Source organism: Podarcis vaucheri (assembly GCF_965113315.1).
Source record: "Podarcis vaucheri genome assembly, chromosome: 2".
Classification (NCBI taxonomy): Eukaryota; Metazoa; Chordata; class Lepidosauria; order Squamata; family Lacertidae; genus Podarcis; species Podarcis vaucheri.
The window spans coordinates 134,269,825-134,297,182 of record NC_138760.1 but is presented as its reverse complement, the minus strand read 5'-3'; the positions used below and the strand labels follow the sequence as shown (position 1 = coordinate 134,297,182).

Below are 27,358 nucleotides of genomic sequence, written 5' to 3'. Positions count from 1 at the left end.
GTCCTCCATGAGTCAATTAAATCCATATTGTCAGTTAGTTCAAAGAAAGTTTTTGGTAGTCTTCCATCTTTAGTCAAATTCTGGTTCTGTGACTTATCCATAAAAGTAGAGACAACCCCATTCATGTCTCCCATCATAATGATGTTAGAATAGTCCAGATAGTCCAATAATGTCTCATGCAGCTTCTTATAAAATTCTGATTTCCCCTCGTTTGGTGCATAAATTCCTAATATCAAAATTTTCTCTCCTTGGGTCGAAATCTCAATAGCCAGGATTCTTCCTTGTTCATCTTTAAACAAAAATTTCGGTGAAAGAGTCTCTTTGGCGTAAATCACCACACCTCTCTTCTTGACTCTGTCTGATGAGATGAATTCTTGGCCTAATCTTTTATTTGTTAACACCTTCCTGTGTACCCTTGTCACATGGGTTTCTTGCAAACAAATTATATCCAAATTCTCTTTCTTTAGGATATGGAAGATCCGTTTGCGTTTTTCTGGGGAATTCGCGCCATTAATGTTCCAACTATACAGCTGCAGAGACATCTTGTATCAATCTGTTGTTACTCTTGTGGGGTGTCCTCTTTTTTGTCCGAGTCCGAAGGTGGTAACTCTTTCCCTGACTCTGGTGGTGGCCAAATAGCTGCTCCTTTCTGTAGGTCTTCTCCGTGATCGTGTAGGAACTTCTGGCAATCCTCTTTCGTTTTGATTTTTATCTTCTTTCCTTTGTATTTAAATAAGACGCCTTGTGGGAACTCCCACCTGTAAGGTATTCCGTTACCTCTCAAAAGTCCAGTTAGGTCAGTGTAGTTGGCTCTTAGATCCAGTAATTGTTTAGGGATATCTTTGTAAATTTGTGCTCTTCTATCCTGGATCACAAGTGCTTTATTGAAGTGTAAATCAAGTAGCTTGTCTCTCTCCTGTTTAGTCCTTAAAATAATCAAACAGTCTCTAGGCCTGTCCTTCCCAACGACTCTTCCCAATCTAAATGCAGTCGTTATTTTGAAATCTGTGTCTTGGTTTATACCCCAGAATTTGGAAAATTCTGCCGTTAAAAAGCCGGTCAAATCCTCTTTCTCAATCTCTGGGATAGAGCGTAATCTCAGGTTATTTTCCCTGTTTCGCAGTTCCACCAAAGACAGGTAGGCCTGCTGGTCTGTAATATGTTTGTGGAGCGGTCTTACCTCTCCTTTCAGTTCCTCCACTCCTTTGGCTGCAGCCTCTGCTTTTCCAATCGCAGCCTCCGCCAATTTTCGATTTTCAGATGTTGCGTCGTTTAAGTTTCCAATATCTTGAATTGGTTTTGAGCATTTCCCCCCCATAGTTCTGCAAAACTTTCGCCCGACAAAACACTTTCAGCTAGGCAGTTTCAAAAATAGATCAAGGGAAAAAAAAACCACAGCACACTTCCTTTTTCAACTCAGATCTTACACATCCACCCGGCGTCCCGGGACTTTCACACAGACACACACAGCCCTTTCTCCCCCCTTGCCTGCGGCAAACAACTTGGCAGAAAAGCACACACTTTCATACAGCGTTTTTCCCTTTTTTTTCCACTCTCTCCCCCCCACAGCTGTTTTCCCCAATTTTCCCTGCAGAACCTCTACCTTTCCCTGGTTGACTCAGCTTCTCCTCCCTCACCCTTTTGGTGATCCTTTCCCTTTAACGGGAGGTTACTGGTGGGTCACCCCGAGTGTTGATCAGCACTCATTTTTTATCTCAACTCACCGTGAGTTCCTGTCGTGGCGCGCCTTTCCTTTTGGCTCCCCTTCAAATTCTCCTTTTTCGGTCCTTGCCTCCGTCTTGTCGGGAGTCCGCGCCGAAGGCGATTGCCCTCCTCCTTCGGAAATGATGTCCGATCGGCGCCTGGAACGAAGCCAATAATCTCCGGGACGTCCTCCCCCAAGAACCGGAGGCCGGCTCTTTTTGGGTAAAAAACCCCACTGGCCTGTGTGATCCGATCACGGCACCAAATGTTGCAAGGGATAAGGATCAGCCAGACGCAGCAATGGAGAATAAGAAGGTGAAGTTTATTGCCAGGCAATAAGGACCCAGTTGGAATCTCTTCCAAAGAACTGGGACCCCGATTGACAGAAATACAGGGGTCTTTATACCTGAGCAAATCACAGCAAATCATAGATCATAAGACAATCATGAAGGATTCATAACTTGGTCAGCAAAATATCAGCCAATCAGCAAGCAGTTGTCACGCTCCTAGCTACTGGTATAGCACTGGTCCTGCACAGGGTTCAAGTTCCGCTTTCCAATGCTCCAGTGACGCTCAGTCTAACCTTTCCCCTAGTTATGACAGGACAGGGAGCTTGGACATTTTGTGGTTTTGCTCTTCCTGTTCTGTGGATTAATTTAGCCTGTTCCTGATGGGGAATTTGTACCAGCATCCCTGACTCATGTCTTGTCCGGGGTGCACAGATGTTTCTAGGGGAAAGGTCGGTTCCTAACTTTGCTGTTCCAAGCAGTTTGCATTTTTGCTAAGGCACAGCTTCCCTTTTGATTCAAGTGGATTTATAAAATACTGTAATCCTTGATTCATGTAAGCATATATTGAATATATTGATTATTGATAACTGGTTATATGAATAATGTAGGGGTAGCCCTTCCTTCCTTGCCTCAAAGTCAATACAAGATCATCTGCGAACGCTCTTAACTTATAATGTTTAGCTCCGACCTTTACACCTTTAACCTGCTGGTCCTCTCTAATCATATTCAGCAACACCTCCAGAACCGAAATGAAAAGCAATGGGGAAATTGGGCACCCCTGTCGTGTTCCTTTTTCTATCTTAAGTTCCTCGGTTATTACATTATTTACAATCAACTTAGCTTTTTGTTCGGAATATATTGCACCCATACCATTCTCAAATCCTTGTCCTACCCCCATCCCATGAACGTGTCCCATGGTGTTTCCTGGACTGCTTCAGGCGCAACCAATGCTCGGGCCGTCTCAAACACCTCAGGCCCACAGAGGCTGAGGAATAGGCCCCGCTTCCGATCCTTTGATACTGCTGTCAGCTCGTTGGCTTGGAGGTAGCAGTCGAACCGAGCGAGGTAGGAGTCCCAGGATTCAGATGCTGGCGCAAACGGCGGTAGAGGCACAAGTGAAGCCATGATTCCGATGCCGGCGTGAAGGGCGATGGATGGAACACAGTGCTCCAGCCAGAACAGTCAGCTCTGAATTGGTTCTGCCCAGTGATTTCGCTCAGTGATTTCGCTCAGTGATTTCGCTCGGTGATTCAGCTCAGTTCAGAGGCTGGCCGCATCTGGCTGTGCTCTGATGTCCATCCATCCCACCTTCGTCGCCAGTGTTAAGTTGTGAGTTGACATAGCAGCCGGCACAGCGATTTCTTCAAGTAGCTCTTTTATTCTGGTAAGCTGGAATAAACTGACTGCGAACAGCTCAGCCGGCCTGTATTTATAGTCAGCCGGCTGTCAACATTGTAACAATAACAGCTCAGAGTTCCCGCCTAAAATAACGGACGCGGACCTGAGTGAAAACTATCTACAGACCTGAGTGAAAACTATATACAATATCCCCCTGTTGGCCCAGGGTGAAACTACACTACATAACAATAACAGCTCAGAGTTCCCGCCTAAAATAACGGACGCGGACCTGAGTGAAAACTATCTACAGACCTGAGTGAAAACTATATACAATATCCCCCTGTTGGCCCAGGGTGAAACTACACTACATAACATCTCAGGTGCTGTAGGCGGAGCTATGGGGCTCCCTCAAAATAGAGGAGGTTTGTCCTTCAGAGATCTGTATGGAATTTCAAAACTGATCTTATGATCCAGCAGGGAGCCTTACCAGAGAGGCCACGATCCCAGGATTCTCCTCCTTGACTTCCTTCTGCAGAGCTCTCTGGTCAGGATCCAGCAAAGCCCAGTCCTCCTCTGTGAAAGGAACAGCTACGTCTTCAAAGCACACTGGACCCTAAGGGAAAAAGGGGGAATAAAGATGATATTATTCTACACGTTGCTCTGTTCTTTTCTGTAACAATTTTGTTGTGTATTTAATTGATGGGTACAGTGGTACCTTGGGTTACAGACGCTTCAGGTTACAGACTGCACTAACCCAGACATAGTACCCCGGGTTAAGAACTTTGCTTCAGGATTAGAACAGAAATTGCATGGTGGTGGTAGCGGAGGCCCCATTTTCTAAAGTGGTAACTCGGGTTAAGAACAGTTTCAGGTTAAAAATGGACCTCCAGAATAAATTAAGTTCTTAACCCGAGGTACCACTGTATTAATCTTTGTGTAAGCGGGGGAATTCACGTAATCATATTATTATTATCTATATGGCACTCATCTTCATGGAAATCTTTGCAAGCGTTCCCATTTTCCAGATGGAAGGACCTCCTCTCCCTTCATCTGGTGGGGTGGACCCTCCCCCTGCCCTCAAGCCAACTTGAAGGGGCACCAGGAGGGGGTGGGGAGGGGAAGCCCCATTGTGCATTGTGAGGGGAGGGAATGGTTGGTTGGTTGGCATCCATCTGTCTTAGGAGACCATGGAAGAGTGTGTCTTTGGGAGTGAGATCTGGGGGAGAGACATGTGTTGTTGCATCTGGGACACAGGAAGTGGTCTGGAGATGCAGACGGGCTTTTCTTCTCCCTGTGCTCCCCCCATGTGGGAATGTTCCCCTCTGGCTGCAGCCCCTTCTCCCCATTGCACCCTCAGGGGCAGAGAGAGGAGACTCAGGTGAGTCCAGGAGGGGCTTTTGCCAAGGAGAGAGAAGAAGCAAGCAGGGAGGGAGGGGGAGGGAGGGAGGGGCTTCTGCTCTGGAGGACCTTGCCCCCTCCCCTTCACTTCCTGCCCTCTCTAGGAATCCAGCTCTGCTCCTTTTAACCCTTGGCAAGCCGAGCGCCCCAGGTCCTCCCCTCCCTCTCCCTGCCTTCAGTTTTCCTGCGCCTGCGCTCTAGGGGCTGCCCCCCTTATCTCCCCCCTTATCTCCTGGGGGGGGGGAGAAGAGGCGAAGGGCTGCCTAGTGGCGGGAGGTGCCTTGGGCTCAGAAATGGCTCCCTCCAGACCCCCCCCAAGAAACACCCTCCAGCTCGGGGGGGAGGGAGGGGGCTTCCCAGCCAGGAGACCCCTCCCCCTCCCCGAAAATCCCCTCCCCCCACCAGGAAAATGGGGAGATGAGGAAGTGTCCCAGGCCAGGAATGAAACGCCCTCGCCATCTTGGGGGGAGGCCAAAATGAGCTTCCAGGAGACCCCCCTACAAAGGACCCCTGGGAAAGGGCTCATCAGTCCAGCCGCTTTGGGCCAAGAATGGATCCCTTCAGATCCATGGACCAGAGAGGGATCCTGAGGAGAAATCCGCCCCTGAAGGCCCCCCGGGAAAGGGCCGCCTGGCCGGCCAGGAATCCTTGGCGCCCCAAGGGAGGCGAGGCAGTTGGGAAAAGGCGGGAAAAGTCGTTGAGGGGAAGCAGCCGCGGGGGGAGGGGCGCCTCCTCTCTCCTCCCTCAGAGACCCAGAGAGAGACAAGGGGGACCCTCTTGGGGGGGGCGGAAAGGGGGGCTCTCCCAGAAAGGGGGGGCAGGGGTCTCTCTCTCTCCTTTCTCAGAGACACAAGGGGGACCCTCTTGGGGGGGAGCGGAAAGGGGGGCTCGCCCAGAAAGGGGGGCAGGGGGTCTCTCTCTCTCCTCCCTCAGAGACACAAGGGGGACCCTCTTGGGGGGGAGCGGAAAGGGGGGCTCGCCCAGAAAGGGGGGCAGGGGGTCTCTCTCTCTCCTCCCTCAGAGACACAAGGGGGACCCTCTTGGGGGGAGCGGAAAGGGGGGCTCTCCCAGAAAGGGGGGGCAGGGGGTCTCTCTCTCTCCTCCCTCAGAGACACAAGGGGGACCCTCTTGGGGGGGAGCGGAAAGGGGGTGTTACGGCTAAAATCTGGGTGCGGGGTTACTCTGCCACCCAGCTCATCGGACTAAGTCCGTGGGTCCCTGCGGAAGAAAATGAGCTCAGCCGGACGCAGGAGCAAACTGCAGAAGATCCAAGTTTATTGTGCAACAGGTTCAAGGCGAGATTGAACAGAGAGAAAGGGGTGACATGAACTTTTGAAATTTCCCTCCATGTCCCAGAATACAGTGCGAAATACATCCCAGTTACATCATGAATACATTAAGAAGAGGTTGGGTTACACAGATTAACATATGGAGGAGGGAGGGGTGAATATGCAGAGAGCTGGATGGAGGAGGGAGGGGTGAATATGCAGAGAGCTGGAGATATGCGCAGATAAGCACATCCTGAGAAGGCAATGGTCCATGTTTGCATAGTCTGTCACCTGGCATCGCCTGGAGGAAGGGTTTGGCAGAGTGATTTTGACTGGATTACTTGAGAGATTATGGAGGACAGGGGAGGGGTGATGGAGTCCTAGAGAAATTGAGCAAATATATTGTAGTGAAGAAGACATGCCCCCCCCCTTCCGTAACAGTCCCCCATTCGGAGATAGATTTGCATTAAAGTTCTGTAAGAACTTGCAAATCTTTTCTCCGCACCCTAAATCTCGGTGAATGTAGGTTTTCCCTGTGAGTGGGAATACGCTCTAATGGAAAGGAGGTGGGTTGAGCAGGGCAGCAAAAGAGGGAGCAACACGGACGAATACAATGTACACGCGTGTTATATATATGCGCTAAATAATAACTTGGTATCTACCGTACCAGATGTGTGGGTTTATGCAAACCTGAAAGGGACTTGCATATCATGCTGCTTTAAGGATATTTGCACAGAAATATAATGGTGTAACAGTACACATAGCTAGACATAGGATATCACGTAAATTAATATTTTGTTGCTCAGTTACTTGTGGTATTCTAGCACCTTGGAAGAAATATTTTCTCAATAGTGATCTATGCTTTACATTTAGGCAGGAAGGTCCACTAATGACTGCAAAGTGCAGTTTGCTTTCCCCCCCCCCCCGCCATTTTGTGTTCTCAGGTGTCAAGCTAGCTCTTCTGTGGTCTCACACTGACATAGTGCTACAGCAACACATCCTGTCTGTTGAATCCCCTCAGGGCTTTCATTTAACCATGTCGCCTGGCATTCACCATAGCTGGCACAGGTTTGGGCATCTCTGAGGGAGATGTCTTCGCCTTGGCCTTTAGCTATGGGATTTTATTATAGGCTGTGGTTTTGCACGCATGGGGGTTGCTCACTTGCACTTAAAGGACCAAAAGGCTAATTGCAGCCTGGATACACGTGCCCAATTCAAACTGAGTCCAATTTGAATTTATCTTGCCCCATGGTTCTCAACTCTTCAAACCAATCTGTTAAAAGAAAACCATTCTTAACAAGGGCAGTTGTCCAAATAAGTCAATTTAAGTCTATAAGGAATCATTCCTGCTAAACCAAAGCATATCCACCTTCATGTTTCTTAGAAGCTTCTCCTTGGTAAAGCAAGTTTTAGCACATTTTTAAAATGGGTAGGGAAGGTTGGCATAGTGCCAGGTGGGACAACGAATTGTGGTTATCTAAACATTGGACTACACAATAGTGTGAGCTATTAGAAATGCATGAGAATTCTCCACTGGTGTGTAAGCAATAAGACATTAACATAAAAACAATTACACACAAAAAATTGCCCCCCTTTGTGGAAATCACACTTTCAGACACATTTCAACATTCTTACATAATAACACATAATACAAAACAAACTAATTAAATATCAGTTACATATCTTGACACAATTGTGATCTTTTATGCATGTATCTTTTGAATCCTGGAGCACAGTCTTAAGGTTCAAAAGTGAGAAAATGTCCTTGCAATTCAACTCCTCCCCTTAGCCATGAGGGGTTGTTGCTGCTTTTCATCATTGCACATCTGTAGAAGTGATATCCTGTAAGGGGCAGGGTTTTGGGGTGACTTAAAAACAGTTAGACAAGGAAGGGGCAAAAGGCAAAAAGGATGTCCTCCAGTTTCCATGGGAAGCTGCAAATAATAACAATCTTAGTGGATTAAACATTTTATTCATTATCATTATTGGACTATTTTGATTGTTGTTAGCTGCCCTGAGCCCAGCTTCGGCTGGGGAGGGCAGGATAGAAATAAAATTTACTATTTAGTATTATTTATTATCACATTTCCATATAATTACTGTTATTATCTGCTAAGTTTGTTTGCTTTCCTTCACTTAGTTTTTGTTGTTGTTGTTCTTTTCATATTATAAAATAAAAATTACTCCACATGTATAGAAAGAGAACTGAAAAAATACAAAGGTTAAAAAAATACAAAAGAAAGCAAAAAATTAGATTACCAGTCAGATGAAAACAAACTTGACACAAGGACATCAGATTTAGAAAAGAATTATTATTAAATATATTGTCAAAACCACTAGACTGAAAAGATGGGAAAACAATGGGGAAAAACTTAAAATTCACCATGTGCTATCTGATAAAAGAACTTCATGAAACTGACTTTCAACATGTGATGAACATGTCCCCAAAGTAAAACACAAACACACAAAATGAGCTATGAGGAACCAAAAATAAATAAATGCTAAGACACACAATTAATAAGTAACCTGAAGTAATCTGTTTTGGCATTCTAACATCCCAAATGAAAATAAAAGTGTTTCTTGATGTGACATCAGCTGTAATGTTAATAGTGGAATACTGGGAAATGAGTTAATACCAAGAAAATGAATGGCAATTTAAAGTTGTGCAAGTACCTTGCACTAGCCAAAATGACAGAATTAAGAAATGCTCAGGCAAAAGGTAAACAAATACCATTCCACAAACAATGTTTGGTTGTGCTTCGATTAATTTCATATATATAATGGAAGAACTGATAAAACGAACTTAATAAAGGAAAACAGATTATTTGTAACCTAAAAATTAATGTCAAAGCCACAAAGAGATAGAAGGAAATCAACTAATATAGCAGGGATTCAGACTTGTTTTGCTGAACAGAAAGAAAGTGACTGTTTGGCTTTAAGGGAAGTAAGACAAAAGGAAAACAAATGCAATTACTTTTTATAGAGTATTTAAATCACTGTTTGCATCCCCTCAGAAAGGACACTCTGTTAAAAGGGAAAATTATTTCATGTGAGAGGTCTGTCAGGAAATGCTGTTCCTAAAATGCATAGGCATATACACATACACACACACACAAGAAAACTGTTATAAAATTTAAATCCCATGGGGGGGGGGAAACTACTCAAGAGAGGAACTCACAGTGGGAGTGCTTTGATATTTACCTGTGAAAAGAATTTGGCATGTCCAGTACTTAACTCTATTGTCTTAAGTAGCCCTGGAGCAAAACACATTAAGGATGATTTCGCTCAATGGTTCCAAGTTTTACATAAGGAAATTTGTATAGGTTTCACGCTCTCCAAACCTTCTCTCTCCCCCCTCCTTTCTCTCGCTCTCTCTCTCTTTTTTTTTTTAAAGCTGATCTAGCCTCTGTGCATGTGCAGAGTTCATGTCTCAGCAAACCTTTTATACCATTGAAAATGTTGCATCCTTTGGCTCAATTAGAATAAGGAAGGGAAAGGTAAGGAGTAGATTTTAAAATTAGGGTTAGATTTTAAAACAACAAAAAAGAGAAACTCAGCAATTTAAGTATTCACCAAAGCTAGCAATTTCAGCTCAAGCAATAGGAGTGCTTCCTTTATGTACAGGAAAGGACTATCATTATTGGTCATTTTATCTGGTCATTCGCGGAACAATCAACCGCTCTCTTATTTATGAGTAAAATGGCCAGAGAGTTAGAATTCATATGATTTTTTTTTTTTTAACATTCTCAGCCTTACCATCTGCAGACAAATTTTACTGCCCTTTATTTACAGGATGGATGGTCAAGGCTAATTCTACTTGATTATATGAATTTTTATGTGCTTAAACTTTTAATGGACTTTTAAGTTTGATTTTTTTTTTAAAATAATAGACAAAATGATGAACACTGTAATCACTTAAATGCTTGATATTACCAGTTGGGCTTCACCTCTCACCTTTTAAAACTAAAGAGCATAGCTAGGTTGAATTTCAACTCCATCACGTCACCAGAATTTAAGAAGTACCCTCCAATGCTTGCAGACACATGTCCTTCCACACAGCCACAAATCGGGAGAGTTGAAAGGGGACCCTGGGGTCATCTAGTCCAACCCTCCAAAATATAGGGTTCACAGCAAGATTTTGCAGCAAGATTTGTACTACCAAAGAGGCATACACATTTAAGTACAGATTTACAGCTGGGAAAGGAAACATCTATGCTCCTATCATGTACTAAGGAAGAGGAAAATAAAAGTACATAACTTTACACAGAACCCTTTTTGCAGATCTTGAGATAGTTTGAGTGAGTTTGAAATGATATTTAAGGAAGATTGAAGTGAACAGTTTTCGTAAGATAGGGAGAGGATCTCTTATAAAGCACAGTTAAAGCAGCCCTAGATTTGATTTTTTTTTTTTTTAAGGGAATACACGAGTGTTGCCCCCCTCCCCTCTTTGCAGTTTCCTTTAAAGGAAGCTTACTCGGGAGTAAATTTACCTGGCACAGAAGTAAGAAGGAAGAAAACAACTGAAAGAGGCAGAGTGAAACAAGGGGGAGGGGGGGCATTTTCTAACAAAAGAGGCCATGAAGTCTTATAGAGACTGATATCAGGAGCCTTACAATAACTCTTCTGTCCAACCAAATCAAAGTTAAAACTGGATTCAAATATTTTTCTTTGAATGAACACCATACTTTTATAGGCATATGCTTAATGAAGTACATACACTGCATTTTAGCTTGAGAGAGCAGTTGGCTCAACTAGGCTTTTGCAGCAGGAACATTAGGTTATCAGCACCTTCCAAAATAAGACTGTAGACTCACAATCTCAAAAGTTGGGGCAAAGCAAGAGGTGGGGTAAACATTTGCACACTTCATTCTCAATTTTTGTCTTATTTAGGACTGCTAAGATCCAGCATGGCTTCCTTAGATTTAAATTTTGAAGCAAGCTTGCAGTTTAAACTATGCACACTTAAGAAAGGCAGTCTGCCAGAGACAGAAGGAACAGACAACACACATAACAGACAACATGTAAACATACATATTCTCATATATGTATTAACAGACAACACACATAACAGACAACATGTAAACATATATTCTCATCCTTTAGTTGGTTATTGCAAGGAGATGGGCCACTACCTTTGGCTTCATTAAGTGAAATTAGTAGGAAGGTCCCACATGGTTTTATGAGCCTCCTTGCCTCTTCAAACACACCACCAGGTAATCAGACTGGCAGGGCTCACAACGCTTGGTTGACTGGGTACCCCTTTATAGATGCATGCGTTGCTGTTGTTGCTTTTTTGCTTTTTTCTTTTTTGGGGGGGTGTCTGGGATAGAGAAGGGGAAAAAGAGGGGTTGATTAGGATTGGTATGTCTAGGGGTTTGGTATGCTTAGTACAGGGACGTATAGTAGAGAGGAGAAGGGGCTTCTAGTTGCCTGGCAACTTCCTTAGTGGGTTTTAGAGAGCTCTAGCTATCCGGTTCCTTGCGTTCCCTTTCCTATTTCCTTATTTCCTTATTTCCTGTAACCTGGGGTCTCTTTCCACTCTGCCGGTCCTGCCCAATTCCTCATGGGCTATCCCTCCTGGCAACCTCCTACCTATCGTCACATCTCAGGAAAAGGGGCCCTACTGGACGCCCGCGCCATGCAGTGCCAGATCGGGTGGTCCCTGGATAGAATTTCGGGTCGAAAATCCCCCTTGCTTTCGGAAGCGAGCTTACAGTACACGTGGTATGTAGCTCGACCGGTGCGGCTGGGATTGGGATAGAAAGCAAGACCACTTCCTGCCCCCTAGAAAGGACGCTCGGGAAGATCGGAAAGAGAGCTCCAACCCCTTGCTTTCAACTGGGATGCCCGTTGCAGAGAGTCGGCTATCTTTCAAGTCGGGTCTCTCCGTCTTACTTTCAGGCTCCCAATTGGTGCGGCTGGCTGGAGATTTTAAGGAAAAGGGATAGAGCTCAGAACCCCCCTTTCGGGTTGAGCAGCGGTCCCCGGTCTCTCTCACTAACCGGACCAAGAGAAAGGCAAGAAGGAGCGATAGAGAGGAGGGCAGAGAATTCAGTTGCCAGGAGACTTCCACCCCCTTCCCACCAGTGCACTGGATTTTCCTTTTTCCTTATACTCACGCGTCTTCTATGATGATCCCGGGATCGATGAATAAGCCGGCTGGATCCCTCTTTTGCTCCCCGGCTGAACTCCTAGGGCTTTCGATTACCGCCCAGAAGATGGCTGGGGGTCCAAAAGGATCTTCCCAGGCAAAATGGCCTGGAGCCGGCTGAAGATTTCGGGGCCCCCAGTCAGCAGCTCGGGAGAACCGCAAGCCCCACGTTGGGCAGCCAACTGTTACGGCTAAAATCTGGGTGCGGGGTTACTCTGCCACCCAGCTCATCGGACTAAGTCCGCGGGTCCCTGCGGAAGAAAATGAGCTCAGCCGGACACAGGAGCAAACTGCAGAAGATCCAAGTTTATTGCGCAACAGGTTCAAGGCGAGATTGAACCCAGAGAAAGGGGTGACATGAACTTTTGAAATTTCCCTCCATATCCCAGAATACAGTGCAAAATACATCCCAGTTACATCATGAATACATTAAGAAGAGGTTGGGTTACACAGATTAACATATGGAGGAGGGAGGGGTGAATATGCAGAGAGCTGGAGATATGCGCAGATAAGCACATCCTGAGAAGGCAATGGTCCATGTTTGCATAGTCTGTCACCTGGCATCGCCTGGAGGAAGGGTTTGGCAGAGTGATTTTGACAGGATTACTTGAGAGATTATGGAGGACAGGGGAGGGGTGATGGAGTCCTAGAGAAATTGAGCAAATATATTGTAGTGAAGAAGACATGCCCCCCCCTTCCGTAACAGGGGTCTCTCTCTCTCTCTCTCTCTCTCTCTCTCTCTCTCTCTCTCTCTCTCTCCCCCCTCACAACCCCCTTGCGTTCCTCTCCTGGGGGGAGGTGTGGGAGAAAAGAGACGAGCCGGCCTGCCTTCCCAGGCTGAGGTTTGGACAGACCCCCAAGGAAGGGGGCCCTTCGGAGAATGGCGGATCTGGACCACCGGAGTGGTGGAGAAGAATCCCTCAGAGGCTCCTTCCCTCGCTGGTGTCACAACTCAGTGTGAGAAGGCGATGGGGAGCCTGGAAAGAGGGAGAGATTTCCAGTTGAGAGGGGACTGGAGATAATGTCACGGAAATTACGGGGGGGGCCCCCACATATTTCAAGTTAAATGCTACAAATATTGCGCCTGCATGTGACCTCCTTTCCACTGGACAGCCCTCGCCTGCCCCCCAAATGGGGGGCCCAGACCTCTGTCCCTCCCCTCTAGGCGGCAGTTCCACAGGAGAAGTGGCTCTCCCTCCAGATCCCTGCAGGCCTCCGGGGGCCACGGGAGCCCCGTGGGGGACTCTGGGGAAGGGGCTGGAGTGGGGTCCTCCAAGGGAGGGCCGCCCAGAAAGGGCTCCTGGGACCCCGAGGGGCCAGAAGGGCAGTCTCCAGCCTGGCCTCCCCCCTCTTTCGGCAGGTGGAGGAGCCCTTCTCCTAGCGCTGACTCTTGGGGTGACTGGGAGAGGAATTGGGAGGTCTTCGATAGATGGTCATGTTCATAAGCGCACATACAGAGATCAGCACAGGAAGACGGACCTGGAGCCATTTTGACTCCTAAACTGAGCCAATGTTCTCTCTGCAAGGTCAAAGTGGGAAAGCCTCCCCATGGTCTTTTCCTTCACAAATCCTGTCTTAAGGGTATGTCTCTGTTTGAAAAGGGTGAGCCTGTGACCTGACTCCAGAACTGAGTATTTTTCACTACAAAGGAATGGCCAGGCTCCCCAGGCAATCCAATCAGGTAACCTGCCAGGCAGGAGATAAACAACAACAGGAGAAAAACAATATTCAAAGTTCTGTTTTAGTCCGCCTTTTCGGTGATGTAGGTGTGATGTATCTGAGGGGTGGTCTTAGGTTACACCCCTTCTGTGATGTATGTATGGTATTTCTGGGGGTGGTCTTGATCTTGTTGTTGTTTAGTCGTTTAGTCGTGTCCGACTCTTCGTGACCCCCTGGACCGGAGCATGCCAGGCACTCCTGTCTTCCACTGCCTCCCACAGTTTGGTCAAACCTTCGAGAACACTGTCCCACCATCTCGTCCTCTGTCGTCCCCTTCTCCTTGTGCCCTCCATCTTTCCCAACATCAGGGTCTTTTCCAGGGAGTCTTCTCTTCTCATGAGGTGGCCAAAGTCTTGGTGCCTCAGCTTCAGGATCTGTCCTTCCAGTGAGCACTCAGAACCAAAGACTAAGTTATTATCAAGAATGTATAACTTGCTGCTTAAATGGAATACTCAGGATGAGACAGTTAAATCGGCCATGATAAAGTGGGCTCAAGACATTGGGCACAACATCATGTTTGAAGACTGGGAAAGGTTATGGACCACCGGTATGAAATTTACGGCATGTAATGCCCTGAAAGAAAACATTATGAAAATGATATACAGGTGGTACATGACCCCAGTCAAGCTGGCAAAAATATATCACTTGACTGACAATAGATGTTGGAAATGTAAAGAGGCTGAAGGGACATTCTTTCACCTATGGTGGACATGCCCTAAAGTGAAGGCCTTCTGGGAAATGATATATAATGAGTTAAAAAAGGTGTTTAAGTACACCTTCCCTAAGAAACCAGAGGCCTTCCTATTGGGCATTGTCGGCCAAAAGGTGTTAAAGAAGGATAGAACGTTTTTTATGTATGCAACTACAGCAGCAAGGATACTTATTGCCAAATACTGGAAGACTCAAGATTTGCCCACACTGGAAGAGTGGCAAATGCAGCTGATGGACTACATGGAATTAGTTACAGATAAGGATCTGGCAACTTCTGTTTCAGTGTATCTGAAGAAGTGTGCATGCACACGAAAGCTCATACCAAGAACTAACTTAGTTGGTCTTTAAGGTGCTACTGGAAGGAATTTTTTTATTTTGTACATGGAATTAGCCGAGATGACTGCCAGGATCCGAGACTTGGGGGAAGAAGCGATGGAGGAGGACTGGAAAAAATTTAAGGACTATTTGCAAAAGTTTTATAAATTATATGAACTATAAAATATGCACGATTTGGAAAAATTAGCACCAGCAAAGAGAGTGGAGGACATATGAAATTGATAATAATTAATGATTGAACCAAATGTTTAAATGTTGAAAATGACAGCACATTTGCTTTTTTAGACTAAATTGAAAATAAGTAATTTAAACTAAAACGTAAGCTTTTGAAAGGAAAATGAAACGCATGAAACAAGACTATAATTTGTTGATATTTTTATTGTTAAGAATGCACTGTGAGGGGGATGTGGGGAAGTCCGATAGGAACTGAAATAAGTTTCGAAAAGATTTATATTTTCTTTCTCTTTCTTTTTTCTTCCGTTGTTGATGTTCTTTTGTAAACTGAAAATATATATTTATCTGGAAAAAAAGCAATAAAAATATTTAAAAAAAAAAAAAAGAATGGATGCGTTTGACCTTCTTGCAGTCCATGGGACTCTCAAGAGTCTCCTCCAGCACCAGAATTCAAAAGCATCCATTCTTCGGCGATCAGCCTTCTTGATGGTCCAGCTCTCACTTCCATACATCACTACTGGGAAAACCAAGGCTTTAACTACACGGACCTTTGTTGGCAAGGTGATGTCTCTGCTTTTTAAGGTCTTGATCTACAGGGTGGCCATTTCAAAAGTCTTTATAAGGCCTTGCACACCATTTTCTGGGTCCTTCCTCTCTCCTGCAAGTGAGGGGAGCACCCTGTTGCAACAGTTCAATAAAGGCCAAGGCTACAGGCTGCTGTTCTGCTCCAAGTAATCCTGGTTGGTGTCTTTCTTTTTTGTCCAAGGGAGCCCTCGGATTTTCCCGTTAACAAAGTGAAGCTGCGGAGGAGGCCCACGAGGCGGTCCAAGGAGCTCCCCCTTCCACAACAACCCTGCCAGGCTGGCCTCTCGCATGTCGCCGGAACCCCCCCCCAACTCACTGACACGTGTTACACAAGCACCACACTCACACACGCACACATCTCCCCTCCCTGACCCTGGAAATGTCCCTTTAGAGGGCCATCCCTAAAGCCTTCCGTAGATAAGGAAGCGCTGGCTTGACAGCTTCCCGCCATAGTGCTCCACATAGCCCTATTTTATTTTCGAGTAGACCGGCCGACCGAGCTCTGCTGTCAATCGGCGGCCGCCTCAGCCAATCAGTGTTACCGAACAGCGCCTCTTGCGGCGGCCACGCAGGTACTGCAGGATACTGCCGCTCTCTTCCCTACCTTTGACAGCTCTTAATACAAAGTTTCCGGGTTCAATTGACCGTGACTGATTTAATCAAAATGTAGCAAGCCACTTCCTGAAGGCGAAAGTGCTTTGAACTTCAAGGACAATATTCTTTATAAATCCACTAAAAATCAACCGTGCCTCGGATTTTCACCGGACCACTTTTATTCTACTGCATATTGCAAGTACTATCAAAGGGGGGTGACCTGATATCAAGCAGCCATAATCCCTTCACCGAGCGGTCACGTACTCTGTGTTCCTTCCTAGTATACGTGACAACCTTGATAGCCATCGGTGATGGGCTCAGACAGAAGGCTATCAGGGACATAATGAACTGCATATCATAGTGTATTCCGCGCGGACTCTTACAAAGGACTGTGACCGGATTCCCCTCAGGGGGCAGGAAACTTCGCCCTTTCCCTTTGTTCTTGAATATGACTCATGTAGGGAGGGGGAAGGAGGCTCCGGCCAGGTGTCAGGACACTCGAGTTACCTGTGCAACTCCTCCCCAACCCCTCCTATTTTTAATATAATCATGATGTAAATATGATGTAATTCTGAGGGTGTAACTAAGGGGATTAGCAAATAATAAAAGTTAGGGTCTCCCTTTGTTCGGGGCTTCCATCTTGCTTCACATCGTGGGCGGTGGGAGTCCTGTCGCGACAGTCTTTCTTAAATAAAGACCGAGCCTACTGGCTGCTGTTTTGCTCTGACTTGCTCTGGTCGGTGTCTTCATTTGCCCAAGAGGACCCTTGATTTCCCGTTAACAGTTGGCGACCACGAAGGGACACTTGGTTCTCCTGTAAAGGTGAGAGGGGAGATAGAGGGGATCGGGCGCCACCGGCTACCTTAGCCCGGGGATCCTTTTCTTCCTCTCCCTGCCTCCTCTTTGCGGGCGGTAATCAACCGTCACCAGAAGCCCAACCAGAGAGAGCAAAGGCGAGGTAAAGCCGGCTAAGGAAAGATCCCGGGATCTACGAGGGACACCAACGGACGTGAGTATGGTTCTGAAGAAAGTACATTGGGAGGAGGGTGGAAAATAACGTCTCCACAACAGCCAAATCTTTCTCCTTTATTTCCAACGTTGCATCTGCAAAATCTTGAACCTTCTTTCCCTTTTCTTCCCGTTTTCCCTTTCGGAAGTATGGCCAGGAAAACGTGGTGCTTATTGTTTCTCTGACGTCCTTTTTCGGAGTCGGCCAAAGGCGTCCCTTACAAATATCTCTCTCTCCTTTTCTCCCCCGTTTTCCCTTTCGGAAGTGTGGCCAGGGAAGCGCGGTGCCTGTTATTTCTCTGACACCCCTTTCGGAGTCGTCCAGGGGTGTCCTTACAAATCTCTCTCCACCTTATCTGCCTGTGCAAATGAAGCCGCCCCTCCTGCCCGGCGACCTTTGTTAGGGATGACCCGGGTACGTGAGAATGCAAGGTCATTTGCTTCCTTTCAAACCTTTGTTTTTCTCGGAGCCCGATCTGGCACTGCACTGCGCAGGCGTCCAGTAGGGAAGCCGAATTTAGTCTAAAGGCTAGGCAGGGGGCTGTTGTGGAGGATAGAGGGGAGGTTCACAATTGGGGCCCCACACTAGGATTAGCATTGAAACAGTACTGTGGTTTAGGTTTCCGGGCAGAGACCCGTGGTTTAGGTTTCCGGGCAGAGACCCGTGGTTTAGGTTTCCGGGCAGAGACCCGTGGTTTAGGTTTCCGGGCAGAGACCCGTGGTTTAGGTTTCCGGGCAGAGACCCGTGGTTTAGGTTTCCGGGCAGAGACCCGTGGCTTAGGTTTCCGGGCAGCGACCCGTGGTTTAGGTTTCCGGGCAGAGACCCGTGGTTTAGGTTTCCGGGCAGCGACCCGTGGTTTAGGTTTCCGGGCAGAGACCCGTGGTTTAGGTTTCCGTTCAGGCTCGAGGTTCGTGGTTCAGAGATAAGTAGAGATTCCACTAAGATAAGGACATTCCAAATTACTGAAAGGATCTCTTTCTACCCCTTTCTTCCCAAACCCTCTCCCCTCTTCCCTTGTGTGTGTACGTTCATCCCTTTCTGCCTTTAGCATTCTTCGCTAGCGAAACAACAACCTGATAGAAAAGAGAGGATGGGAGCCCAAGCTTCCAGGCACTCAGACTGGGCTCCTCCCGGCGACAAGGCTTCCGCGGAGCCTTTCCGCCACAGGGAGGACTCTGATACCCCCCTTCAATTCGTCCTCTTAAACTGGAAGGAACTGAAAGGGAGAAAGGGGCTCTCAAAGTCCAAGCTGAGGGACCTTTGTAACATCTCGTGGGTTGCCTTTACCCACCACCTAGAGCCAACTTCTAGATGGCCATGCCACGGCTCTTTTAATCTTCAAAAAATGCAAGCACTTAAAACTTACCTGGCTGACGAGAGGCCCCGACAACTATACTACCTGAACGCCTTTGCCGAAGCCCGCGAATTATTTCAACGACAGCAAGCCCAAATCGTCCGCCAAATGGCTGTTTTAAAAACAAATGGACCCCCCCCATACGATGAGATTAGAGCTCAGGAGGAACAATTGGATCGAACCCTCGTCCCCTTCTACTACCCTGAACCCGAAGCACCCCGACAGCCAGGGCCCGGTGCGGGAGGCAGGACAGGAGCCGGAGGGGGAGGCGCAGGACCGAGGGAGGATGTAGCAAATCCACCAGGCGCAGGACCAAGGGAGAATATAACGAACCCACCAGCCACAGCCACTGCCCCTCCCCAAAGCACACCTAACACACTACCGTCCGATCCTTCCTCAAGCGCATCGAACTCGGCAGAGAACCAGGCAGACTTGGACCTTGGGCCTTTGCTCAATGGGCAGCTCCTAACTGAAGGAAGAGAGGGACCTGTTTCCAGTAGGACCAGAAACAGGGACAATCTGCTAAACGGAGAAATAGAAGGTGCCTTTCCACTGCGTGCATTACCTATACCTCCCGTCAGAGCAGGAGACCCTCCCCGTATGGTTTTTACTCACCAGCCCTTCCTTACCTCTGACCTAATGAACTGGTCCGATAAGATGCCCTCTCTACGAGACGACCCAGACAAATGCCACCGCCAAGTGGCTACCATCTTCTCCACTCACAACCCCACATGGGCGGATGTGCACATGTTGTTAGGAGCCCTCTTTAATGAGGCAGAGAAGAGGGAGATCTTAGCAAAGGCGGGAGAAGCCCTCAGCCGGGAAGGATACCAGCCAAACTGTCCCGCCTCAATGACCCCACTGACCACTCAGACGTTACTTAACGACCCTGACTGGAACTATAACACTACCGATGGCCAATGGGGTCTAAAAATTTTCAAGAAGGCCATCCTAGATGGCATTAAAGCTGCAGGACAGCGAACTGTAAACTGGACCAAAGTCCAAGCAGTCCTTCAGGGACCTGACGAACATCCCTCTGACTACTATTCACGGCTAGTCTCCGCTATTAAGACCTGGGGTGGAATAGACCCGGAGAGCCCACAGCACGAAGTGATAGTCAAAGGTTTTTTTAAAGATCAAGCCACTGCCGACATCCGAAAGGCATTAAATTCACATCTCGGATACGATGGTAAAACCGTAAACGAAATTCTTTCCATCGCAAAGTCCGTTTTTAACTCGAGGGATGAGAGGAAGAAGAAAGACCAAAAACCCGACCCTCCCCGAGTATTAGCTTATGCGGCCGCGGTTCCCACCTTCAAAGAAAAATTTAAATCAGGCGTACCGGAATTACAGGACGAACGCATCTGTTTCCACTGTGAGGAAGTCGGGCACATAAAAAGATACTGTCCTCTTCTGACCAGGAGGTCTGAATATAAAAATCCTAAACCATACAGGCCAGAATACAAAGAAGGTGCATATCCTAAGAGTAGGGAACCTATCTCTTCCTACGATGCGAACCGATCCCCAGCCCAAATGCAACCCCGTGCGGGACCTCCGCAACCGCGGCCCCGAAACCTACCCTACGGCGCCACTAACCCCTTTAGCCAAGGGAACCATCCTACAAACCCAACCCACGAAATGGTGATGGAAGAATATCAAGAACATTGACAATTAAAAGCAGATCCCGCCTCTTTCTCATTTCTCTGCCCAGTTCTGCAATTATCCTCAACAGACCCCATATGCACTATGCAAATCGATGGACAGTCCTATGACTGTCTCTTGGACACTGGGGCCACTTACTCCACCCTCACTAACAGCCATTTAACCCCAGGAGAGGAAACCAAAACCGTAATGGGGCTCGATGGGATCCCCCGAAATTGCCCTTTATCCAAACCTGCAAAGGTCTCCGTCGGACCGTCATCAGTTAAACATACTTTCCTATTGACCTCCAGTCCAGTCAACCTTCTCGGTAGGGATCTGCTATGTAAACTAAATGCTACTATTCAATGCGGCCAGGAAGGAATTTACTTACATATGCCAAATGACTCCATATTCAACTTCCAAGGAGTCCTGCAAGAAGCTAACAACAAACCCATTGATCTTCCTCCTGAACTTCTGAATAGTGTCCCTTCTTGGCTATGGGGAACTGAATCGACCTCTGTTGGACTTCTAAAGTCAGCAACCCCAGTAAAAGTCAACTATAGGAAAGACCTGCCCTTTCCCTGTACTAAACAATATCCCCTACCTCCCGAAGCAATCGACGGTCTCACTCCGATGATCGATGAATTTCTAAAAATGGGAGTTCTAGTTCCCTGTGCCTCACCATGTAATACCCCCCTACTTCCAGTCAAAAAGCCGAATACCAACCCCGTAAAATGGCGCTTGGTACAAGACCTTCGATTGATTAATTCCTTCGTTATTCCCAGACACGCCGTGGTGGCGAACCCACACCACCTTTTAAGCACCATCCCGGAGGGAACTGTAGTTTATTCCGTAATAGACCTGTGCTCCGCTTTCTTCAGTATCCCCGTGGATCCAGAAAGTCAGTTTCTCTTCGCCTTTACCTGGCAAACAGGACAATTAACGTGGACCCGGTTGCCCCAGGGATATGTAGAGTCCCCAGCAATTTTCTCCTCCATATTACACCAAGATCTCCTTGATGTGAACCTTCCGGGTGGCTCCGCCATCAGACTTTACGTAGATGATATCTTACTCTGCGGCCGAGATTTGGAATCCTGTAAATCAGATACTATAACTCTCCTGACAATATTAGCACATAAAGGCCACAAAGTATCCCCAAAGAAGATACAATACTGCCAAAAGGAGGTAAAATATCTTGGCCACATCCTCGGACAAGGTACCCGTGCCCTCACCACTGATAGGATCGAGGCCATTACAAGACTGCCCCTTCCAAAAACCAAGAGACAACTCAGGGGTTTCATTGGAATGAGTGGATTTTGCCGAGCATGGATCCCCCGTTATGGCGAGTTCACTCGGCCCCTCACTGCAATGACGCATGATAGTGCCCCAGATCAATTGCAATGGACTGCAGAGGCACTCGAAGCCTTTGAATGCATCAAACGGGAATTAAGGTCCTCGCCCGCTCTTGGACTCCCAGACTATAGGCTGCCCTTCTCCTTATTTGTCCACGAAAATAAAGGGGTAGCCTCAGGCGTCCTTACACAACCTTTTCAGGGAAGAAATAGACCCGTGGCGTACTACAGCCTTCAACTAGACACCACCATAATGGGGACTGTTGGATGCCTTAGAGCAGTAGCAGCTGCAGCACTACTCCTAGAAAAGGCCCAAGAAACTGTACTTGGACATGAGTTAACCTTAAACGTCCCCCACGCTGTCGCTACCCTTCTCAGCTTGCAAGGGTGCCAACGCTTCACGATACAAAGACTCAACAAATACGAAGCCATCCTCCTCAGTCCGTCTAATGTTACCATAAAGAGGGTGAATTCCTTAAATCCCGCAACCCTCCTTCCCCTCCCTGATGACGGCACCCCACACCATGACTGCAGCCAAGTAGTACGACATGCAGAGAAACCACGAGAAGACCTTGACTATGTCCCTTTAGATAACCCCCACTTAGTACTGTACACAGACGGAAGTTCAAAAATAGTAGGAGAGCGAAAGAGCGGATATGCGGTTGTTAGTGACACAGATATCCTGGAAGCGCGTCCCGTTCATGCCAAGTATAGTGCACAAGCAGCCGAACTCATCGCTTTAATTCGAGCATGTGAGTTAGCGGCAGGAAAAAGAGTCACAATCTACACAGACTCCAAATACTGCTTCGGTTTAGTTCATGCCACGGGACAAATCTGGCTGCAGAGAGGCTTTCTAACTGCTGCGGGCACTAAGATCGCCCATGCACCCTAGTACAGCGCCTAATGGACTCCATACACCTCCCTGAGGAAATAGCGGTAGTCCACTGTAAAGCTCACACCAAGGGGAAAGACCCAATATCCACAGGGAACCGCTGCGCAGATCACATGGCACAGGAAGCAGCCCTCCAACCACTGTCTTCAGATAATGAATTCCAGGGACCCCAAGTTCCATCTGACGTAGATTTTGACCTGATGTATAAAACCGCCACCCCTGAAGAAAGGAAAGGGTGGGAGGAACACGGAGCCGTCCTTGAGAATGGCATCTGGTACCTTCCCGACAAGAGACTTATAATGCCCAGATTATGGGTGCCCAAACACGTAAGAATATTGCATCGGTGTACCCACTGGGGAAGGGACAAGCTTATAGACTCAGTACAGCGCTGCTGGTATGCCCCTGGACTAGCCCTTGCCGCGAAGACAGCAGTTAAGAACTGTCACACTTGTCAAACATTTAATCCCAAGCATACTGCCAGAAGCCCACCAGGGGCCAGGCCATGGGCTTTTGTACCTTTTGAAAGTCTTCAAGTGGATTTCATAGACTTGCCCCCCTGTCAAGGTTACAAGCATGCTCTTGTCATCATTGATCAATTGACCGGATGGGTAGAATGCCTCCCAGCTCGCCGAGCTAATGCCCAAACAGTTGCAAAGACTCTATTGCACGAAATAATACCACGCTTCGGGGTACCGAGACATATAGACAGCGACAGGGGCTCCCACTTCACCTCAGAGATAGTTCAGCAAGTCGCCAAAGCCCTAGGGATCAAATGGAAACTGCACACCCCATACCATCCCCCATCCTCAGGCCAGGTTGAAAGAATGAATCAACAGCTGAAGTCACAACTAGGGAAGCTCTGTAAAGACACCGGAATCAAGTGGATTAACGCTCTCCCCTTAGTTCTACATAATCTCAGGGCTTGTCCCCGTGGAAACTTAAACCTATCCCCCTATGAAATACTCTTTGGTAGACCCTCCCCGGTATATAATACCCAATTTCCAACTTCCGAGTTAGAGGTAGGCGAGTCAGAATTGACACAATATGTGATACATCTACAGAGGCAACTCATTCACCTCCACAGATATGCTGCCTCAAGCCAAAACATCCCTCTAGATGAAAACATTCACTCGTACCAACCAGGGGACTGGATATTAGCAAAAACATATCACAAGGTACCCCTACAGCCCACCTGGGAGGGCCCCTACCAAGTACTTTTAACCACTCCAACTTCTGTTAAGGTAGCGGAAAAGACTGCCTGGTTGCATCATACCCGCTGCAAGCCGGCTTTACCACCCGAACCCACACCAGACGAGTCACCCTACCACGTCCCACGCCAACCAGCAGACGACGACAGCTACAACGACCAGAAACAACAGACCGGACCAGATCGGGGCACGAATCGAGCCCAACAGACCGGACCAGATCGGGGCACGAATCGGGCCCAACAGACCGGACCAGATCGGGGCACGAATCGGGCCCAACAGACCGGACCAGATCGGGGCACGAATCGAGCCCAACAGACCGGACCAGATCGGGGCACCAATCAAGCCCAACAGACCGGACCAGATCGGGGCATGAATCGAGCCCAACAGACCGGACCAGATCGGGGCACGAATCGGGCCCAACAGACCGGACCAGATCGGGGCACGAATCGGGCCCAACAGACCGGACCAGATCGGGGCATGAATCGAGCCCAACAGACCGGACCAGATCGGGGCACGAATCGGGCCCAACAGACCGGACCTGACTCACCCAACACGTCAACGCTTTGGTCCTCCGAACTCATAACTGCAACTAATCCTAAAGGTCAACCCCCCATCCGTCTGAAACTCCGGAAAGCTACACCATCTCATCGCTCCCCATTTGACAGCTCTGCAGCTTGACAGCCTCACACCATCTCATCGCTCCCCATTTGACAGCTCTGCAGCTTGACAGCCCCACACCATCTCATCGCTCCCCATTTGACAGCCCTGCAGCTTGACAGCTCCACACCATCTCATCGCTCCCCATTTGACAGCTCTGCAGCTTGACACCTCCACACCATATCATCGCTCCCCATTAGACGATGACCACCGCCATACCGACCCTGCTCCTCCTTCAACTCACTGTCGCTACAATCACACATTCCTATTGCCCTGGATTACAAACTGAATACAAACACCTAGACTATGGGATTGTCGACATGGTGAAACAAGGAACATTAGACCGCCTTGGAGATTTTGAATTCTGCCTGCCAGAGACCCGCGTGCTCCTTCGACACTCCATCTCACCTATCCTCGCCGCACACCAAACCTGGGAACTTTTTGTTCGCTCACCATCGTTCACACCTCTAGGGAAACTCGTCCTCACCAGAGACGGCCCCTGGAACCGTGCTCATTGCCTCAATGGCTCTTACGTGCTTTTTTCTGACGGTACACCTAAACAAGCACTGAACTGGACTGTCCTCGACAACGGTGGCGGAGAGTCGGTTTATACTGACCAGAACCACCCCACGGATCGGTTGATCCACGGATTTTACTGCCAAAGGGTAGATTCCACCCCCCGCCAAACCATTTTACAAGGCATCTGCCTCCGAAGGTATTGCTGCGTCTGGGATATTGGATTAGCCTCCAATTGGGACGGCAAGGCATACCTAGAAGGATGGCATTACTCCGTACCTCCAACAACAGAATGGGACACCACCGGCCCCCAGAGATGTGGAGGCCTTGCCACAAACTTAACCTACCTGTTTTGCGCCAAGACCCCCTTCACCCGGCGGGCACTGCACCTCGACAAAGGGGGGAACTGTCAACGTCCCAAGACCCCAACAACAACTACCTCCTGTCCACCTGGCATTCCAACACCTATGTAAAACTGATCTCCCAAATTGCAAAACGAACAACCGCCAACGAATGCTGGATCTGCGCCAACGCTCCTTCACACCTCCACAGTGGCATACCATTCCTTGGAGTGCCCCTCACTTTAGAACAACACCTTTCCGCTGATGTACGGTCCTGGAACCTGACCGCTGTGAACTTAACCCACCAGTACATCTACCTGACCGGACCCACAACAGGCGACCTCTGCCGGAAATTCAGTGGCAACGACAAAGTTATCGGCGAAAGCACCTGTAAGTACACCCTTGATATTACCTTAAGCGGCAGGATTACCCTATGGCACCAAGGCAAACCCTCCACCCACCCTACCCTATTGTCCGCATGGAAACGTGTGATGAACTTGCCTGACCCCTGGGACCCTTCCCCGATTTCCCAGTGCTTCTTCCGCACCTTCCATACTGGGCGCATAGACTCGTGCCTGCAGGGACTGTTCTGGATTTGCGGCCACCGCGGCTATACATGGGCCAGCCCCCACTCCCGTGGCACCTGTTACCTTGGACTAATTTTACCTGGGGTCCGTGTTACCCAAGAACTCCCCCCTGGAAAGAGACGCAACAAGAGAGCAAAAAATTTAGCAGAACTCTCCGATGTTGCAGCCAACGGGGAAACTTACGGCCGGGCCCTCTTTCCCGCATATGGGGCCGGCTCTAACCACGTCGATATCCTCAAGCTGACCGACATACTGCTAAACTTTATGGAAGAATCCAACGCAGCTACCCAATCCTGTTAGTTTCTGCTCTCTTCACTGTGCAGCAAAGTGCTTGTCACAAGACAATGTTTACATTCCACAGTCAGAGCACTGTTGGGTTTCCCACGGGAATGGGAAGCTGGATGTGACGTACACTGGCTTCCTGTTTTTTGACTGCTCTCTCGGTGTTCGAGGAGAAGGACGGTTGCTTCTCTGCTCCAGCAGAGGCAAGATGCATGTTTGTAATTTCTCTACAATGAACTGAAAATAAAGCAACAAAAAGCATGTGGCACGTACTATTCATCATTCCGTTGTGCAAACGGACTCTGCTATATCAACATTTTGGTTCCGGGCCCAGAAAGACGTAAATCAAGCTGAGTCGGAATGCCGGCAGAGGAACAGAGGAACGGATCGCGTTATCTGCTCTGCGCGTCAAGTTTGATTGATGGAGGTATGTGCTCATGCTGCCCGGAGCAGCCTGGCAGCCTGCCAGTTTCTAGTTTATGGTTTTATGGCTGGACTTTGTACTTTTAAAGCCGTTTTTGCCGCGAAACAGGCAAGGGCTTTAAGGCACAAGCTAACAGGCTTGGATGGCTGGGAAAACGAAAGTACTTTTACAAGTGCTTTTGGCTGAAGCTGCAGGACTGTGACGCAGCAGAAATGGCTAACGCAAAGCTGGTTGATGCTTTTGGGATTCCTAAGCTCAATAAGAGTAACTACACGGAGTGGGTGCAGTATGCAGAGGCAATTCTGCGGAAAGAAGGTCTGTTTAATGTTATTACAGACAACCCCCCAGCTCCAATTACAGCTGATTGGACTGCTAAGGATTCCAAAGCACGGGGAACGCTTACGTTGATAGTATCCCCAGAAGAGCTCTGTCTGTTGCGTGGAAAGACCACAGCCAAAGAAATTTGGGACACTTTAAGACAGGCTCACTTGAGGACAGAGGCTGGTTCCTCAATGTACTATTATGCCAAGCTGCATGATATGGCTCTTGCTGAAGGTGGAGATGTGCGTACACATCTGATGGAGATGCAGAATCTGAGACACGAGTTGCAACAGAGAGGACTCAACTTTCCAGAGGCTGTGTATTCCTTCATGATACTACATTCTTTGGGTCCAAGTTGGGAGTCCGTTGCCACTCAGATTGCTGTTCAACCAACTGCTCAGCTCACAGTAGCCTTTGTTACTGCCGTGATCCAGAATGAAGCAGATCGCCGGGGTGCTAGCTGCATGGATAAAGGGGAGTCTTCACAGACGTCATCCCAGAGTGCA

General features: G+C 48.0%; 2 protein-coding genes across 1 annotated transcript in view; one reads left to right on the top strand and one right to left on the bottom strand.

The window, feature by feature from the left end:
* Positions 1 to 27,358, top strand: part of LOC309525751 (uncharacterized protein) — a 375,811-nt gene that overhangs the window by 46,268 nt on the left and 302,185 nt on the right.
* LOC309525753 (uncharacterized protein) overlaps positions 1 to 27,358 on the bottom strand; it is a 400,379-nt gene that overhangs the window by 326,721 nt on the left and 46,300 nt on the right. The window lies entirely within an intron of this gene.